General features: G+C 44.7%; 1 long non-coding RNA gene across 1 annotated transcript in view; it reads left to right on the top strand.

The window, feature by feature from the left end:
- Nucleotides 1–556: 556 nt before the first annotated feature.
- LOC123510568 overlaps nt 557–6,000 on the top strand; it is a 100,865-nt gene continuing 95,421 nt past the window's right edge. Inside the window, exon 1 of the long non-coding RNA XR_006676550.1 lies at nt 557–654. This is a non-coding gene — a long non-coding RNA (uncharacterized LOC123510568). The remainder of the gene's footprint in view (nt 655–6,000) is intronic.

Below are 6,000 nucleotides of genomic sequence, written 5' to 3'. Positions count from 1 at the left end.
CTCTCTCTCTCTCTCTCTCTCTCTCTCTCTCTCTCTCTCTCTCTCTCTCTCTCTCTCTCTCTCTCTCTCTCTCTCTCTCTCTCTCTCTCTCTCTCTCTCTCTCTCTCTCTCTCTCTCTCTCTCTCTCTCTCTCTCTCTCTCTCTCTCTCTCTCTCTCTCTCTCTCTCTCTCTCTCTCTCTCTCTCTCTCTCTCTCTCTCTCTCTCTCTCTCTCTCTCTCTCTCTCTCTCTCTCTCTCTCTCTCTCTCTCTCTCAGGACAGTCATTTATCACCCTCATTCCTCAACATAACCTCACACACACACACACACACACACACACACACACACACACACACACACACACACACACACACACACACACACACACACACACACACACACACACACACACACACACACACACACACACCATAACACATTTCATTCAGTCATGTACCGTGTCTCCCTTTCACCATTTTTTTCCCTTACCTGTGATCCTTCTCTCCCTTATACCTGTTAATTAGGATCCATAAGGGTACCTCTCTATTACTCACCCTTTTTTTTTTTTTCCTTCTTTTTAGGTACAGATGAGGATGCTGACCTTTCTTCCCGCCTCCCTTGGATAGACCTCCTCCCGCCCCGGTCAGCTGCTAAGTGGGAGTTGTCAATATACCAGTGAGTATGTGGCACTGTTGGCTCTCTTCCTTCTGCAGACACGTTAAGACTTCCTACCATGTTTGTATGGCTGAGGCAGTTTGGATTTTAGTTTTTTTCTTCTTCTTCTTTTTTTTACGTTTTTTCTCTCTCTGTCTCTGTGTGTGTCTCTCTGTCTCTGTGTGTCTCTCTCTCTGTGTGTCTCTCTCTCTCTCTCTGTGTGTGTGTCTCTCTCTCTCTCTCTGTGTGTCTCTCTCTCTCTCTCTGTGTGTCTCTCTCTCTCTCTGTGTGTGTCTCTCTCTCTGTCTGTGTGTCTCTCTCTCTGTCTGTGTGTCTCTCTCTCTGTCTGTGTGTGTCTCTCTCTCTCTCTGTGTGTCTCTCTCTCTCTGTCTGTGTCTCTCTCTTTCTCTGTGTGTCTCTCTCTCTGTCTCTGTGTGTGTGTGTGTGTCTCTCTCTCTCTCTCTGTGTCTCTCTCTCTCTCTCTCTCTCTCTCTCTCTCTCTCTCTCTCTCTCTCTCTCTCTCTCTCTCTCTCTCTCTCTCTCTCTCTCTCTCTCTCTCTCTCTCTCTCTCTCTCTCTCTCTCTCTCTCTCTCTCTCTCTCTCTCTCTCTCTCTCTCTCTCTCTCTCTCTCTCTCTCTCTCTCTCTCTCTCTCTCTCTCTCTCTCTCTCTCTCTCTCTCTCTCTCTCTCTCTCTCTCTCTCTCTCTCTCTCTCTCTCTCTCTCTCTCTCTCTCTCTCTCTCTCTCTCTCTCTCTCTCTCTCTCTCTCTCTCTCTCTCTCTCTCTCTCTCTCTCTCTCTCTCTCTCTCTCTCTCTCTCTCTCTCTCTCTCTCTCTCTCTCTCTCTCTCTCTCTCTCTCTCTCTCTCTCTCTCTCTCTCTCTCTCTCTCTCTCTCTCTCTCTCTCTCTCTCTCTCTCTCTCTCTCTCTCTCTCTCTCTCTCTCTCTCTCTCTCTCTCTCTCTCTCTCTCTCTCCAGTGAGGACTTGTTTTTGTTACATTTTTTTTTTTGTCTTTTCTTTTTCTCTCCTACTCTTGCTACTAACTTTCTTGTGTGATATTTCAACGATTCATTTTTAAGTCTTATCATTCGAGTTTATCATTGTAACGTACTTCTCATCTTTTACTTCTCCATCTTTTTTTCTAATCCTCCTGTTTCTAATTTTCTTCCCTTCACATAGTCGTATTAATCTGATTTTTCTCCTGTTCCTTCTCATCCTCCTCCTCCTCCTCCTCTTGCTCCTTCTTTCGTATGATCTTATCTCTCATTAATAGTTCAAAATCCTTGTACGTACCTTTGGACCTGTTGTTGTTTGGACTTCCTTTGTATTCCATTGTATTCCTGTGCTACTGAGATTTCCCTGGCGTGGGTCAGTATTGGGTCTGTTCTCGCATATCCAAGGCATCAAGACAACCTGTGATTACCGACGCCTTCCCTCTTGATGCATTCCTCCCGTATTGCAATTACCGAGTCAGTATGCAATTATCCGTGCAATCATTAGAGAGAGGGAGGGCAAGGGAGAGGCGGTAGAGGGAGGAAGAGTAGCCCCAGCCAGCCCCAGCCAGCGCCATCCAGCAACATCCAGCCCCATCCAAGCTACCCTGCTATTACTGGTGTGGTGATAGGGCCAACTGAAGGGAAATGGGCTACACCAGGGCTTCTGTTAGGTTGTGGTGCGTCGCTGGCTCCTGTATTGACACCTGGGTTACCGGGAAAGGGAGATTAAGAGGACGGGAGATAGAACTTGGAGGCTGATGAATAGGGAGTGATGTAAGTGTCTGGTTGGGTGGCTTTGTGTGTGTGTGTGTGTGTGTGTGTGTGTGTGTGTGTGTGTGTGTGTGTGTGTGTGGTTTTTGCTAGTTCGTGTACGTGATTGGGTTGGATAATGTGCGTTTGATGAGTTTCTTTTTTTTTTTTTTTTCATCCTGTAGGAATCTTGAGACGGTGGAAAGGGTTCTAGGAGGATTTTTGTTTGTGTTGTGTTTGGTTTCAAGGTTTTTTTTTTTATTAATCTGTATTTTTATGAGATTTTCGTTACCCTGTATGCAATGTGAGTGTGCTGTTTTCTTTTTTTTCTTTTTCATCGTTCAGTCATTTCTATTATCAAAATTTTGGGTCATCTTTTCTATTCCCTCTTCTTAAATCTTCTTTCATCTCATCTCATCTCCTCTCGCCTTGTTTATCCATTCCTCTTGCCTCCTTTCTCTTCATCTCATCTTCTATCCTCATCTTCTCTTGACTCTTCTACCATCTTCAACCTTCTCCTATAATCAGTTCCACCGCAACAAAACCGAGTCACCTCTTTGTCTCATTTCAAGTCAAGAGGCACAGGTAATAACACACCTTTCTGCCTCTCACTGCCCACGAAGACCCACGCAAACCCACTCACTCACTCACCCCCCCACTTACATCCCCACAGTCTCTCCCCTCCCCGTGTTGGTCTTTGTTTTTTAAATGTGTGATTCGATATAATGAAATTTCACGGTCATTCGTTCCGCCCTGCCTCGAGTACCTGTTATCTATTTGTTACCTGTCCTGCTTACTTACCTGGCTGTCTGTCTGTCCTACCTGTCCTGCTGTTGTCGCGTTGGTGTTGCAGTGTCCCTGTGGTTTGTTTCTATTAAGAGCGTGACACAGGTGACTTCAGGTGAAATCAGGTGTTGTTTTGGCTTGTTCTGGTGTGGGGAGAGAGAGAGAGAGAGAGAGAGAGAGAGAGAGAGAGAGAGAGAGAGAGAGAGAGAGAGAGAGAGAGAGAGAGAGAATATAACTAATTGCTTGACTAACTAGCAGCCCGACAAACTTGCTGACTAACAAACCAGCTACCTAACTAAATAGCTGACTGGCTGACTGACTAACTGACGAACTGACTTACTAACTAACCAGCTGAGTGATTGACTGTCTGTTGTGAGGAGCGGGAAGTAGAACTGCAGTGATAAGTGAAGGCTGGTGACGGCGGGAGGCTGCGGAAGGACGGAGCTAACACGACCAACTCTAAGATTTACGACCGACTACCCCCCGACCTCCGATACTTTACGAGACGCCGAGGACAGGAGCCCGCCGCGCCGTGACGTGTGGACGACTAGATGGTGCTGGCGAGACGAGGCAGGAAGAGGCAGGAAGGGAGGAGGAAAGAGAGGGTGGAGTTAACTTAGAAATTGCTGTCAGTTGGTGTGTGAGAGAGAGAGAGAGAGAGAGAGAGAGAGAGAGAGAGAGAGAGAGAGAGAGAGAGAGAGAGAGAGAGAGAGAGATTTGTTTAGTTTTCTTCTCTCCAAACAGCAAAAATTATACAAGCAAAAATAAGTGAAAATGTTTAGGTGTCGATGAAGAAAAAGGTCTTGCAGTGAAAAGGCCTCAATGTGAAGGATAAATGTCCCTCACTCCTCCCTTTGTCTCCTTCCCTTTATCCTTGGTGATCAAAATATCCTAAAGGAACTTGTACTCACGCCTCTGATAACTTCCAGGTATTTTCTTAACAAGTAAAACCCGTAAGTGTCATCGATACGTTATACTTTTTCTTCTCTTTTTACTTTCCTCTCTTTTTTTTTAACCATGTGGGCTTTTCACGGGAATTTCTGGGCTAAAGGGGATACTTTTTAGGGTACCTCCTATCTTAAAGCCCACCCGCTAGGAAACCGTTGCCCCGAGTGAGGAAGCCCAACCTACACTCAGACCGTGGACAGGATTCGAACCCGTGCGCTTGGAGACCTCTAGGATCCCAAAGCACGCATGGTTCCACTGTACCACGGCGGCCCTAAATCTTATCGCCGTACGGTCAGCGCCGCGCCCCAGGGACTCTGATCCATTATCGACTCGTCAGCTGTAGAAAAAATTGATACATGAAAAAAATACAACAAATCTATAAATAAAAGCCATGATATGATTTTTGTTACTTTTGTTATTTCAAACTCCACGCAGTGTCTTTGGAGGGACGCGAGAAGAGCTACGATAACACACACACACACACACACACACACACACACACACACACACACACACACACACACACACACACACACATTTACTTATCTGTTACGCCCTCTCTCCAGACTTTTATCCAGCGTGAACCTCCGCCTTCAGGTTACAATTCACCTTCTGTATTCTCTCTCTCTCTCTCTCTCTCTCTCTCTCTCTCTCTCTCTCTCTCTCTCTCTCTCTCTCTCTCTCTCTCTCTCTCTCTCTCTCTCTCTCTCTCTCTCTCTCTCTCTCTCTCTCTCTCTCTCTCTCTCTCTCTCTCTCTCTCTCTCTCTCTCTCTCTCTCTCTCTCTCTCTCTCTCTCTCTCTCTCTCTCTCTCTCTCTCTCTCTCTCTCTCTCTCTCTCTCTCTCTCTCTCTCTCTCTCTCTCTCTCTCTCTCTCTCTCTCTCTCTCTCTCTCATTTGTATTATACTTCCTTCTTGTTCTTTTTCTTAAACCCGGGCGGATCAGGAGCCTCGGGGCGGAGCGGTGGCCTAACAAAAAGTATGGATGATTTAATGGTTAATGGTGGGCTCAGAAATTGATGTTCATATGTATTCTATTAAGCACAGGAAGCCATAAGTATCTTTCCCTTCACTCCAACGCGGCGGCAAGGACTGGAGGGAGGCAGATGTGAATGGAAAAGGAAAATTAATCCACTGTTGTCCTGTTTCCTTGTTTTCTTTGACTCTACTAAGGAAAAAAATGAAATATTGGATGATGACTGGGATTATGTAGTGTGTGTGTGTGTGTGTGTGTGTGTGTGTGTGTGTGTGTGTGTGTGTGTGTGTGTGTGTGTGTGTGTGTGTGAATGATCAGATTTCATTTTTTTTTTTTTTCGCAGTTTAGCTCACTTTCAAAACATAATGAAAATATAAATGATAGAATGATCAAAACAAAATAGATAAAAGGATAAAATACATATAATACAGACATTTCACGCTTACTGTTCCGTCATCTAGTTAATCTTAGAAAGGTAATAATAGTTAGATGATAAACTAATACAAAGATAAAATTGACAAACAGGAAAACAACAGATACCAGAAATTCATCTTATCATATCACGTTCCTCTCACTCAGTACTGGGACGTATTTTTACCATGATATCTTGGGTATGATTAGACAATTTTATCATTTCGATCTTATCATTTCACGTTCCTCTCACTTATTCAACACCTTCAGTACTGGGACGCATTTTTACCATGATATTTTGGGTATGATTAGACGATTCTATGTACAATACGAAGAGTCTGTGGAGCTCTGAAGATTGATGACCAGAGTCTTTACTATTCTAATCCCCACATAGGTTACTGAAGCTGTAGAAAGTCACCAAATGATAAGCTGAATTAATAAGAAGGCACATCCTAGTACTGAAGTGGTTAACCTTTAGAACGTGTGTGTTTTTCCCTCACGTTGTAC

This window comes from Portunus trituberculatus, chromosome 29, assembly GCF_017591435.1.
Source record: "Portunus trituberculatus isolate SZX2019 chromosome 29, ASM1759143v1, whole genome shotgun sequence".
Taxonomy (NCBI): domain Eukaryota; kingdom Metazoa; phylum Arthropoda; class Malacostraca; order Decapoda; family Portunidae; genus Portunus; species Portunus trituberculatus.
This window is presented reverse-complemented; position numbering and strand designations above follow the sequence as displayed.